Genomic DNA, 13,797 nt, shown 5'->3' with positions numbered 1-13,797 from the left:
TTGATCTGCTCCTTCCTAGTCACAGATGGTTCCATAGACTCTGGATAGCAAGGGAACAGTGAACTCTCCTAAGACTTGACCAACATCCCCATCCCCATTTTCTTAGGTTTCCCAGAGACATGTTCACCCCAAAGTCAGGAAGAAGTAGCTAAAGATCATGAAGACCCTATTCCTGCTTCACCCTCACCTCTTTCTAGTTACTCCTTTTTTAAATAAATCAAACCGAAGGAATTTTGGCATTCATTTAAAGCTCTGTGGAACAGTAACCTGCCTGTCGCCTAGTCCTGGTTTGATATAAAGGAGCTGTTTGGCCACTTTTCGGTCTATTATTCTCTCTGTCCTTTAACTTTCTCTGACTCTCTGATCCCTTTCTCCCTCTCTCTCCTTCCCCTTCCCTCCCTTCTCTCTCCCTGCATTTCTTGCCACCCTCCCTTCCTCCTTCCTCTCTCTCTCTCTCTCTCTCTCTCTCTCTCTCCCCTCCCCTCTCTCTCCCTCTCTCTCTCTCTCTCTCTATCTCTACTCCAGTCTCAACTCCCTTTTATGTGCCCTAAATAAACTCTACTCAATATTATGTTAATCTTATGGCTAGTACCTCAGGGAGAAGGGATACCTCAGCATGTACCCGCAAGCCATCCCACTCCATATCAATCCCTGGCTCCTATAAAGGTTTCTAGCTTCTTTTTATAAAACACAACACTGGTGATGGCTTCAGGTTAATACAATACTTAAAAAAATGTAAAGAAAAACAAAACTACAAAAATAAATGAGTGTGATGAGGAACTCACAGGACATAGGGTTGATGGAGAGAGAGCTTCAGAGAAAGGGGAATAAGTGTGACAAGAGTGAATTAAATAAAAATGTGAAATTGTTTTTCCATAAAATAAATAATAATTACATTTTATAAACACATATTCAAGTGAAAGCCATATATAAAAAGTGGAAAATATAGCATAAAAATAATAAGATTCCTCCAAATGAAAAAGCTCTTCTATACTCAAAAATAAAGATGATTAACCTGGACTGTTGTGATCAAGGGAAACAGATTCCCTGCTGAACCAGCCAGAGAACTGCATGGCTTCAGAATCCTCCTATGCCTGGGACTAAGCGTCCCAGGGCTGACCTGATCCAACACATCCCATACCCTAATTGCAACTTGACTCCCCAGTATTCCAACAAACCCATCTGCATAGGTAAAACCCAAAACCTTACCCAAAATCTCAGTGTACAAGGACCACTGCAAATCAGGGAAGCAGATCCCCTGACAGTCAGAGACCTGCAAAACTTCTGGTTCCCACCTGAGCCAGGAACCAGAGCCCTGACACTGGACCCAATGCCACACAGCCCACACCACAGTTGCAGCTCAACTCCCCAGGTATTCTGAAACATCAGGATCACAGGATCACAGGATTGCAGGATCACATGCTTAAGGATGCTCAAGGAAGGATAAGCTAGAGTCAGAGACAGGGAGGCCAAATAACACCAGAGATAACCAGATTGCAAGAGACAAGTGCAAGAACATAAGCATCAGAAAACAATTTGGTTTGACAACATCAAAACCCAGTTCTTCCATCACAGTAAGTCCTTGCCCCCAGCACACCTATGAAGCAAGATTCAGATCTAAACTCTCATTTCATGAAGATGATTGAAGACTTCAAGAAGAATACAAATAACTTCCTTAAAGAAATACAAGAACGCGTAAGTAAAAGAAAGAAGCCATTAAAGATGAAACACATAAACCTTAAAAGAAATATAGGAGAACACAATCAAACAGAAGAAGAAATTGAAAAAAAATCAATTGTCTGGGTCTAAAAAATGAAAAATAGAATCATTAAAAACATTCAAAAAGTAAACCACCATGGAGATGGAAAACCTAAGGAAGAGAACAGGGTAACAGATGCAAATGTCACCAACGGAATATAAGAGGTAGAAGAGATAATCTCAGTGTCAGAAGATAGAATAAGAGGACATTGACAGACCAGTACAAAATACAAAAACCAAAAAGCTCCTATCTCAAAACACTGAAAAAATCCAGGACACAATGAAAAAACCGAACCTAATAATAGGTATAAAAGAACCACAAAGAGCAAGCAAATATCTTCAACAAAATTATAGAAGAAAACTTTAAGACAAAACCAAATTTAAACAGTATCTTTCCACAAACCCAGCCCTGCAGACAATAATAGAAGGAAAAGTCCAACACAATGAGGTAAACTACACCCTAGAAAAAGCAAGAAAGTAATCTTTTCACAACACATACAAAAGAAGATAGCCACAAAAACATATTCCACCTCTAACAACAAAAATAACAGGAAGCAACAACCATTGATGCGTAATATTTCTCAACATCAATGAACTCAATTTCCCAAATAAAAAGACATAGACTAGGAGACTGAATACACAAAAGGATCCAGCATACTGCTGCATACAGGAAACACAACTCAGATTCAAACACAGACATTACCTGAAAGTAAAAGAATGAGGAAAAAATTTTCTGAGCAAATAGTACCAAGAACCAAGTTGGGGTAGCAATTCTAGTATCCAACAACATGGACTTTCAACAAAATGTTACCAATAAAGATGAGGAAAGACACTACCTACACTTCAAAGGAAAAAAATCCACCAAAATCAACTCTCAATTCTAAATATCTCTGACCCAAATGCAAGGGCACCCACATTTGTAAAAGAAATGTTACTAAAGCTCAGAGCACACATTTCATTTCACACAATAATAGTAGGAGATTTCAACATCCCAGTCTCACCAAAGGCCAGACCATGGAAACAGAAATTAAACAAAAACACAGAGAAACTAAAAGAAGTTACTAACCAAGTAGATTTAATTGATATCTATAGAACATTTCACCCTAAAAAAATGCCACTTTCTCAGCACCTTGTGTTCCCTGATCAAAAATGGAACATATCATCATACACAAAATAAACCTCAACAGATACAGGAATATTGAATTAGTCTTACCTATTCTATCAGACCACCCCAGATTAAGGGTGGTGTTCAATAGCAACAAATGCGACAGAAAGCCCACATACATATGGAAGTTAAAAAATGCTCTACTCAATGAAAACTTGGTCAGGGAAGAAAAGAATATCAAAAGTAAAGACTTTTTAGAATTTAATGAAAATGAAGGCACAACATACCCAAACTTATGACACACAATGAAAGCAGTGCTAAGAGGAAAACTCATAGCTGTGAATGACTCCAAAACGAAATAGGAGACAGCATACATTAGCAGACTGACAGCACACCTGAGACCTTTAGATAAAAAGAAACAAATACAAACCAAGAGGAATAGATGTCAGCAAATAATCAAACTAAGGGCTGAAATCAACCAAGTAGAAACACAAAGAACTATACAAAGAATCAACAAAACCAGAAGCTTGAGAAAATCAACAAGAAAAATAAACACTTAGCCAGACTAACCAGAAGGCACAGAGAGAAAATCTAAATTAACAAAATCTGAAATGAAATGGGAGAGATAACAACAGAATCAGAGGAAATCCAAAAAAATCAACATATCCTACTATGAAAGTCTATATTCAACAAAACTGGAAATCTGGATGAAATGGACAATTTTCTACATGGATGGCAGGTACCAAAGTTAAATCAGGATCAGATAAAACACCTGAACAATCCCAAAACTCCTAAAGAAATAGAAGCAGTTATTAAAAATCTCCCAACGAAAAAAAAAATCCCAAGACCAGATGGCCTTAGTGTAGAACTCTACCAGACCTTCATAAAAGACCTAAGACCAATACTATCCAAACTTTCCCACATTATAGAGAGAGTTGGAAGATTACACAATCCTATGAAGCCACAATTATACCTAAACCAGAGACCCAACAAAGAAAGAAAACTTCAGACCCATTTCCCTTATGAATATCAAGGCAAAAATGCTCAATAAAATTGTGGCAAACCAAATACAAGAATACATCATAACAATCATCTGTCGTGATCATGTAGGCTTCATCCAAGGATACAGTGATCGTCCAATACACAGAAATCGGTCAACAAAATCCACAAGATGAACAAACTGAAAAAAAAAAACACATAATCTTCTCATTAGATGCTGAGAAAGCATTTGAAAAAGTTCAACACCCTTCATGTTAAGTCTTAGAAATATTAGGAACTCAAGGTCCATATTTAAACATAGTAAAAGTAATATTGAGCAAACCTGTAGCCAACATTAAACTAAAGGAGAGAAATGTGAAGCAATCCCACTAAAATCATGGACTAGACAAGACTACCAACTCTCCCTACTTACTCAATATAATACTCAAACTCCTAGCCAGAGCAATCAGACAACAAAAGTAGGTCAAAGTGATACAAATTGGAAAGGAAAGAGTCAAAGTATTACTATGTGCAAATGACATGAGAGCATACTTAAGTTACCTCAAAAGTTCCACCAGAGAAATACTAAGCCTGATAAAAAAAAGCTCAGCAAAGTGGCTGGATATAAAATTAAATCAAATAAATCAGTAGCCTTCCTCTACTCAAAGGATAAACAAGCTTAAAAAAATTAGGTAAATGACACTCTTCGCAGTAGTCACAAATAATATAAAATATCTTGGTGTGACTCTAACAAAGGAAGATCTGTCCGACAGGAACTTTAAGTCTCTGAAAAGAAATTGAAGAAGATCTCAGAAGATGGAAAGATCTCCCATGCTTGTGGACTGGCAGATTACTACTGTAAAAATGGACATCTTGTCCAAAGCAATCTACAGATTCAATGTAATCCCCATCAAAATTCCAACTCAATTCTTCATAGAGTTAGAAAGTACAATTCGCAAATTTATTTGGAATAACAAAAAAACCCAGGATAGCTAAAACTATCCTCAACAATAAAACAACTTCTGGGGGAATCACAATCCCTGACCTCAAGCTGTATTACAAAGCAATAGTGATAAAAACTGTTTGGTATTGATACCGCAACAGGCAGGTAGATCAATGGAATAGAACTGAAGACCCAGAAATGAATCCACACACCTGTGGTCAATTAATCTTTGACAAAGGAGCTAAAACCATTCAGTGGAAAAAAAGATATCATTTTCAGCAAATGGTGCTGGTTCAACTGGATGTCAGCCTGTAGAAGAATGCAAATTGTTCCATTCTTATTGCCTTGTACAAAGCTCAAGTACAACTGGATCAAGGACCTCCCCATAAAACCAGATATACTGACACTAATAAGAGAGAAAATGTGGAAGAACCTCAAACACATGGGCACTGGGGGAAATTTCCTGAAAAGAACAAAATTGTCTTATGCTCTGAGATCAAGAGTCAACAAACGGGACTTCATAAAATTGCAAAGCTTCTGTAAGGCAGAGGACAATATCAATAGGACAAAACAGCAATCCACAGATTGGGAAAAGATCCTATAAAGGGCTAATATCCAATATATACAAAGAGCTCAAGAAGTTGGGCTTAAGAGAGCCAAATAACCCTATCAAAAAATGGGGTAGAGAGCTAAACAAAGAATTCTCAGCTAAGGAATATTAAATGGCTGAGAAGTACCTAAAGAAGTATTCAACATCATAAGGTAAATGCAAATCAAAACAACCCTGAGATTCACTTCACACCAGTCAGAATGGCTAAGATAATTAACCCAAAAGATGCTCCAATATATAACAAAGACACATGCTCCACTATATTCATAGCAGCCACATCATTCCAGCCAAAACTGGGAAACTACCCAGATATCTGTCAACAGAAGAATGGATACAGAGAATGTGGTACATCTACACAATGGAGTATACTACTCAGCTATTAAGAAACAAGGACTTCCTGAAATTCATAAGCAAATGGATGGAACTACAAAATGTCATCCTGAGTGAAGTAACCCAATCACAAAAGAACACACATGGTATGAACTCACTGATAAGTGGATATTAGCCCTAAATCTTGAATTATCCAATATCCAATCCACAGACTACATGAAGTTCAAGAAGAAGGACAACCAAAGTGTGGATGCTTTAGTCTTTTTGAGAAGGGGAACAAAATTATTCACAGGAGAAATTTGGAAACAAAGTTTGGAGCAGAGGCTAAAGGAACAGCCATGCAGAGACTGCCATACATGGGGATACAGCCCATATACAGCTACAAAACCAAGATAATATTGCAGATGCCAAGAAGTACATCCTAACAGGAGTCTGATATAGCTGTCTCCTGAGTGGCTCTGCCAGAGCATGACAAATACAGAGGCAGTTGCTCATAGCCAACCATTGAGCTGAGAACAGCATCCCCAATGGAGGGTTTTAGAGAAAGGACTTAAGTAGCTGAAGGGGTTTGCAACCCCATAAAAAGAACAATACGAACCAGAGCCCCCACCCAAGAGCTCCCAGAGACTAAACCACCATGCCAAGAGTACACATGTAGTAACCCATGGATCCAGCTGGGTATGTAGCAGAGGATGCCCTTGTTGGGCATCAATGGGAGGAGAAGTCCTTGGTTCTGGCAATGCTTGATGTCCCAATGTAGGAGAACATCAGGCCGGGGAGGTAGGAGGAGTCGGTTGCATGGGGGAGGGACAACCCTCATAGAATCGAGGGGCTAGGGAAAGATAAAATAGCAAATTGCTGGATGGAAACTGGGAAAGGGGTTAACATTTAAAATGTAAATAAAAAATTCAATAAAATTTTTAAGGTAAAAAAAAAAAAAAAAAAAGGAGTGAAGAGTCCACACTTTGTTCATCCTCCTTCTTGAGCATCATGTGGACTATGGATTGTATATTGAGTAATTTGAAATTCTGGGCTAATATCCACTTATTAGTGGGTGTATACCATGTGTGTTTTTCTGTGATTGGGTTATCTCACTCAGGATGATATTTTCTAGTTCAATCCATTTGCCTATGAATTTCATAAAATCATTGTTCTTGATAGCTGAGTAATATTCCATTGTGCAGATGTACCACATTTTCTGCATCCATTGCTGTGTTGAAGGGCATCTGAGTTCTTCCCAGTTTCTGGATATTATAAATAAGGCTGCGATGAACATAGTGGAACATGTGTCTTTTTTATATGTTGGAGCATCTTTTGGGTATATGCCCAGGAGAGGTACAGCAGGGTCCTCGGGTAGTGCAATGTCCAATCTTCTGAGGATCCTCCAGATTGATTTCCAGAATGGTTGTATCAGTTTGCAATCCCACCAACAATGGAGGAGTGTTCCTCTTTTTCCACATTCTTGCCAGCATCTGTTGTCACCTGAGTTTTTGATCTTAGCCATTCTCACTGGTGTGAGGTGAAATCTCAGGGTTGTTTTGATTTGCATTTCCCTTATGACTAAAGATGTTGAACATTTCTTTAGGTGTTTCTGCATTCCTTTGAATTCTTTGTTTATCTCTGAACCCCATTTTTTAATAGGGTTATTTATCTCCCTGCGGTCTAACTCCTTGAGTTCTTTGTATATTTTGGATATAAGGCCTCTATCTGTTGTAGGATTGGTAAAGATCTTTTCCCAATCTGTTGGTTGCTGTTTTGTCCTAACCACAGTGTCCTTTGCCTTACAGAAGCTTTGCAGTTTTATGAGGTCCCATTTGTTGATTCTTGATCTTAGAGTATAAGTCAATTTTGTTCTAGTCAGGAAATTTTCCCCAGTGCCCATGTGATTGAAACTCTTCCCCACTTTTTCTTCTATTAGTTTGAGTGTATCTGGTTTGATGTGGATGTCCTTGATCTACTTGAACTAAGGCAAATTTTGGAGCAGAGATTGAAGGAGCGACCATTCAGAGCCTGCCCCACATGTGGCCAGCAAAACTAGAATAGAATGATGAAGCTAAGAAGTACATGCTAACAGGAACCAGATATAGATTTCTCTTGAGAGACACAGCCAGAGCATGTCAAATACAGAGATGAATGGTAACAGCAAACCATTGAACTGATAATGGAATTCCAATTGGGGGAATTAAAGAAAGGATTGGGAGAGCTGAGATGACTTGCAATCCCATTTAAAAAAAAAATGCCAACCAACCAGAGCTCCCAGGGGCTAGACCACTACCCAAAGACTATGCATAGACTGGTCCACAACTTGAGCTGCATGTGTGGCAGAGAATGGCCTTGTTGGGTACCAATGGAAGGAGAAACCCTTGGTCCTGCCAGGGCTGAACACCCCAGTGCGGGGAAATGTTGGGAGTGATGCCCTTAGAACCCTCCATTATTGGTGTTAATAGTATAGTTAGAGTTAAGTATGACTGGGTTCATGGAAAATCCCCAGCCAGCTGCAGAAGACTACTACAAATCAGGTGATGAGGATGCCCAGTGATATGGCAAACCTGTGACCTTTCTGAGAAATCAACATCCTGCTGACATCAGCTGACAACACTAGTACTGTCTCCTTGGCTTGCCTAGATGCTTCCCACGTCCCCCCTCCCTCAATTACCTCTGCTATGATATAAAGTCAGCCTTGGGAAAAAATAAAATTATCACCTTGATGAGACTCTTGTCTTGGCATCCTTCTTCACCTCTCTTGTCCCGCATTCTCTCCTAGGTGGTCCCCAACCTCCACTGACTACCTTGCAGGCCGGGGCAAACTGGAACCCAGATGTGAGGCTTTTGGAGGTCACAGAGGTGAGAATGCTGCTCACCAGGGAAGGAAAGGCCTATCTGTTCATCACAGAAGCACCAGAGAATGACTTTGGTTTGAAGACGCCACGGTGCCCACCGTGAGACAGTCTGGGAGATTGGAGAGCAGGGGCAGATCTTAAGGTAAGTTTAAGTGATGGGACAAGCATCTTAAAGTCACCTTTTGTGACAGGACTCGAGGAGTCATTCAAGATGTGAGGAATGGGGTTTAGAAAAAAGAAATTTAAAGATTTTCTTAGACTTTGTAGGAAATATTTTTCCATGATTCCCCCAGGAGGGAACAATTGATGCAAAAGATAGTGCAGAGTTAGTGATTGTTTTAAAGACTATTATGAGACTTTTGACCCTGAAAAAAATTCCAATACTGCCTTCAGTGGCCAGACCTTCAACACTTGCTCAAACAAGGAGAGCATTCATTAAGAGATCTTTCTTTGCGGGATCCTTCCTCCCTCCCCTTATCCGCTGGCCCTATTAAAGAGAGGAGTCAGTCTCTAGCATTAAGTCACCTTCCCTGTCAGTCATCATTGACATGGAGAGTGCCTCTGATCTTATTCCCACAGCAGCCAGTTCCTGCCCCTGTGGTCAAAATGCTCCTGGTTAGGGTGCAGGGGAGCCCCTGATGTAGTTCCAGAGAGAGTCTGCAGCAGACCGAGAAAAACTTTGTTTTGCCACACAGAATTCACAACAGGCTTTGTCTGTGTTTACCCTAGGATGATATCAGGAGAAAGGCTTGGCATGGGCTCTTCAGCCTACTCCAACTGAAGGCTGTGACTAAGGTCAAGATCAATGTTTTCTTTTCCATGGGCCTTTAACCCAGTGAGACAGCTTGGTGAAGGACTGCTACTGACGTCCTGGAATTCAGAGGCACAGGAAGGGCTGTAGTTCTATGAAAGGTCAATGTTCCAGTGTTAGCAATCTCTTTATTGGATGTAAAAGGCAGGAAGCCCAGCTCAACTATGACCCCTGCCTAAGGAATGTCAGCAGAAAGAGTCCTTATATCAGGTTAGCCAGTTATCTCTAACTATAGCTTGCTCTCTGATATCTGAGGCTCCAATCTGATCACACCTGGGTGAGCCTCCTTTCAACACTCTAGAAGCCCAGAGGGCTTTTCTTCCATGGTCTTCTGGCTCAAGGTCACCAGGTGTGTCCGAAAGCCTGGAAAAAACTTCCCCCTAAATCTGGCTTTTCTTCCGTGCTCACCAAGGTGCTCCAGGGAGCTGACAAAACATACAATTCTTTTGTCAGCCACTTGGCATCTAGCACCCAGGTCCTAACCATCTTTCCATCCTTTTGTTATTAATTCTTACAGGAAGGCTAGCATCATTTAGAGGCTGGGTCTCTTGAGAAGTAGAGCCACTGAGCTGACACTGAAGGGAGGTATTCCTTAAGGGAGAATCTAAGTCCAGAGAGACAGCTGGAAACAGGCTCCAGCTGCCCCTCTGCTTGCACTTCTGTTTCACAGGCACAAAGCTTGTGCTCATTTTTGCACTGGCCTTTTCATCCCAAGAAAGCTTCCTCATTTAGCTGTGTGACTGAATGCTAGTTGTCACCTGATCTGATTGTTCCACCAGCTCTCACCGGGCCAACCCCTAGCTTTCTTGCCTGGCCCCTTTCCCCTGTTCTTAAGAATTTTTATCACCTAATACACTGCATTGTTTGACCTATAATACCTCCCATCCTACTAATATGCATGTCCCAGATTCCCGTTGTGAATGTTCTAATTCTAAAACAAGGAGATGGTGCATACCCCTAAATATTAAATTTATTTCTGAGGGTTGAAACCAGGATTGGACACGTGGATATACTTGGGGCCTTAGAATGTTTCATTCAGGTGCTAATGTAGGGATAATATTTACAATAAAATTGTTGAAAGAGCCTGTGCATTCCTATTCCCCGGATTCTGGGCATTCACCCCAAGTGAATCCTTCCAAGAAGGATCCCTTGGAAGTGCTGAACATGGTGCAGGGCACATGTGTCTTCATCTACAGCCTGCACTCCACCAAGAGGAGCTGCTTGCTCAAAGAACTGTACCACTTTGAGTCCATTGCCATTGCACAAAAAAATTGGAAGCTCTACCACCCACTCCATGACAGCTGAGATATGTATTCTTCCACAATGTGATATCTTTCGTAGGGTTTGGCTTTTTGGATAACGCAATTATGATTGTTGCAGGAACTCAAATTGAATTGTCTATTGGAATTATTTTGAGAATCTCAACAATGGCAGTCAACATGTTTTCTTTTCCTTCAAAGTATCAACATATATAACTTTTAGTCATTGGTACTGTACTGTACTGACTTGGGGTTTGCTTATTTCTTACATAACCTGCGTGGAATACCTATTTATGTCTTTATTTTTTTTCCTGATGGTTATAATTTAATGCTGAGGTTTCTCCAAAATATTTAAGATGTTTAATATCAGTTAAAATTGTAAATCTCTGCCTGGTGGTATCCTTTCTGTGATATTTCACGGTGAACATTTACAATCATATGAATTCATTAAGTTTTTAAACTTCCACATCTATCCAAAATGGAGCAGTGTTTTAAGTATATATGACTATTTTAATTTCAACCCACACTGTCTTTAAGAGTCATAGGTTAATCAGAAAGAAAAATTGTCTGGCCCCCTTTTACATAAACCATACATGCTAACAAGTGTACTTATTTCTGATTGGCTTTTTATCTTTAATTTCCCAACTATGAGCAATCACAGTGAACTCTAGTTTGTGAGAGAAAGACAGTGCTTGGATGTTTCTTGTGTCTTAGAAGAGGATTAAAGAAAGCATGAAAAAGAGAAAATGAGAAAGAGAAAAAGCTGGGAGCTGGTATCAAAATTGGTTCTCCACCTCCCCTTGGTTGTCCTCCCTGCTTCCCTCACTGTTGAGCCCCCTAGTAGGCCTTCTTTTGCTTATATCTTTTGGCCCTTGGGCACTTAATTGTTTAACCATCTTTGTTAAACAACAGGTAGAAAAATATGGCAGCAAAACCTATTCAGGTATATATCACACGCTAGCTATGGAGGATGCCTTTGGTGAGGGCCAAGCCCACTTACACATCTCTCCCAGCTCAGGCAAGGACCTTTTTGTCCTTGAGTCAAATGAGGCCAACATTCTTTACTGCCTGCTGTCCTGATGCCCTTGCTAAAACATCAACGAATCATTACCCCTACATGCTGAGCTGGACAGTCAATGACAGGTAAGAGAGAGATATATTCATGAATAAAGGGCCTAAGACAGGAGGGCAGCCACTAGCTGCTGCCTTATCCCATGATGGACCGTGGCCATGAGATTCTCTTGGTCATGTGATAAATATCACTCCAACCTAAGACAGACACAGTTCCTGAGGGGCTCATTCCAGGACAGTACAGCCATTGGTAACCTTTTCATTTGATTATAAGGAAAGGGGAGATGTTGGGAGCGATGCCCTTAAAACCCTCCATTATTGATATTAATAGTATAGTTAGAGTTAAGTATGACTCGGTTCATGGAAAATCCCCAGCCAGCTGCAGAAGACTAATACAAATCTGGTAGTCAGGATGCCCAGTGATATGTCAAACCTGCGACCTTTCTGAGAAACCAACTCCTGTTGACATCAGCTGACCACAAGAGTACTGTCTCCTTGGCTTGCCTAGATGCTTCCCACATCCCCCATCCCTCTGTTACCCCTGCTATGGTATAACATCAGCCTTGGGAAAAAATAAAATTATCACCTTGATCAGACTCTTGTCTTGGCATCCTTCTTCACCTCTCTTGTGCCCCATTCTCTCCTAGGTGGTCCCCAACCTCCTCTGTCTGCCTTGTGGGCTGGGGCAATATGTTGGGGGTGAGGCAGGGTGATGGGGAGGGCAGCACCCTTGTGGAGTATAGGGATGGGAATGGGATGGGGGCTTGTCTCCAGAGGCCAAGAAAGGGAATAACATTTGAAATGTAAATTTTAATAAAATCCAATAAAAGAAAAATGAAGAAGAAAAAGAGAAATGAGAACATGAAGTGTCCCCGCCAGCAGGGACCCAGTTATTCAGGGTCCCAAAGAGGCTTTCTACCTGTGGGCCAAATGGGGGTGAAGAGAAGGAGGAGACCAAGCAAAAGTTCTGTTGTCAAGGTCTCGTTTATTGGGGTGAACGTTACAGCTTTTAAAGCTTTCAGGTAGGGGGAGTGTCCTTTGTGAAACACAGAGGAGGGAGATGAGGGTATAGACAATGCAAATAGCTGGAGGCAAGAGGTCAGGCGGTAGACACGGTGTTGACTCAGGAGACAACTGGTATCTGCTCAAGGTGAGGCATCCCTTGAATGTTATCTTCCTGTGCCATAAATTCATGGCAGAGGCTTTTGTCCAACAATCTTAAGACTTATGGCAGTCATCTTAGGGGTGAATATCTATGGCCAAACAGTCCAGAGTCACCTAGCCACTTTGAGCCATGCAGTCAAAAAGCGGCCAGGCCCAAATCCAATACGGCTCCCTACAATGAAGGGAGTCAACACTCCAACTGAGACCTAGAAGAGTTATACCTTCAACAAGCTCTGCAGCTAAACCTGGGCAGATTCTTTTTGCTAACTCTGTATTCAAAGTCTTCCCTAAGGTCTAAAGTATAGATTCCAGGCCATTAATATTTTTTAAGAACCAGCATATCTCATTTGGTGAGTAATAAGCCATCATTGATCTTTTAGTTTCTTGATGGTAGTCTGTGGCTGAATCCATTTCATCACATTTTATGCATAATAATTCAATATGATGGAGCTCTCTCCTCTAGGTCAAAGGTTTTTGTGTTGCCAACCAAATGGTAACAAGTTTTCTGTAGCCTTTTACATTGTTTCTGTGTTCATGCCAGCCTATACATGCATATTGAAGGACAGCCTTTGTGATATTTGAAAACAAATGTAATAATAGATTCATAAGAAAGAATATTATATTAAAAATCTACTTTCAAGTAAAAATATATTCAACATAAAATAAAACAAAACTCTCTGAGAAGTAAAGTATGTTTTAAATGTTCAGTATATGGAGGACAACAGAAAATACAACTCTGCATACTACTTAACACTATGAACAAGACAATAGTAATTTACAGTATAAGAGAGCATATATATACCTGCTTGCCTAGGGCCAAAGTTCAAGGCACTGGGCAGAAATGAATACAAAATGAGATACAAAACTCTGTTAGGGTTTGATGTTCTTACAGTTTGTGTTTCTACTGCTGTGATGAAACACCACTACC

The sequence above is a fragment of the Rattus rattus genome, chromosome 6 (genome assembly GCF_011064425.1).
Source record: "Rattus rattus isolate New Zealand chromosome 6, Rrattus_CSIRO_v1, whole genome shotgun sequence".
NCBI classification, from domain to species: domain Eukaryota; kingdom Metazoa; phylum Chordata; class Mammalia; order Rodentia; family Muridae; genus Rattus; species Rattus rattus.
Note: the sequence above shows the minus strand (reverse complement) of the source record.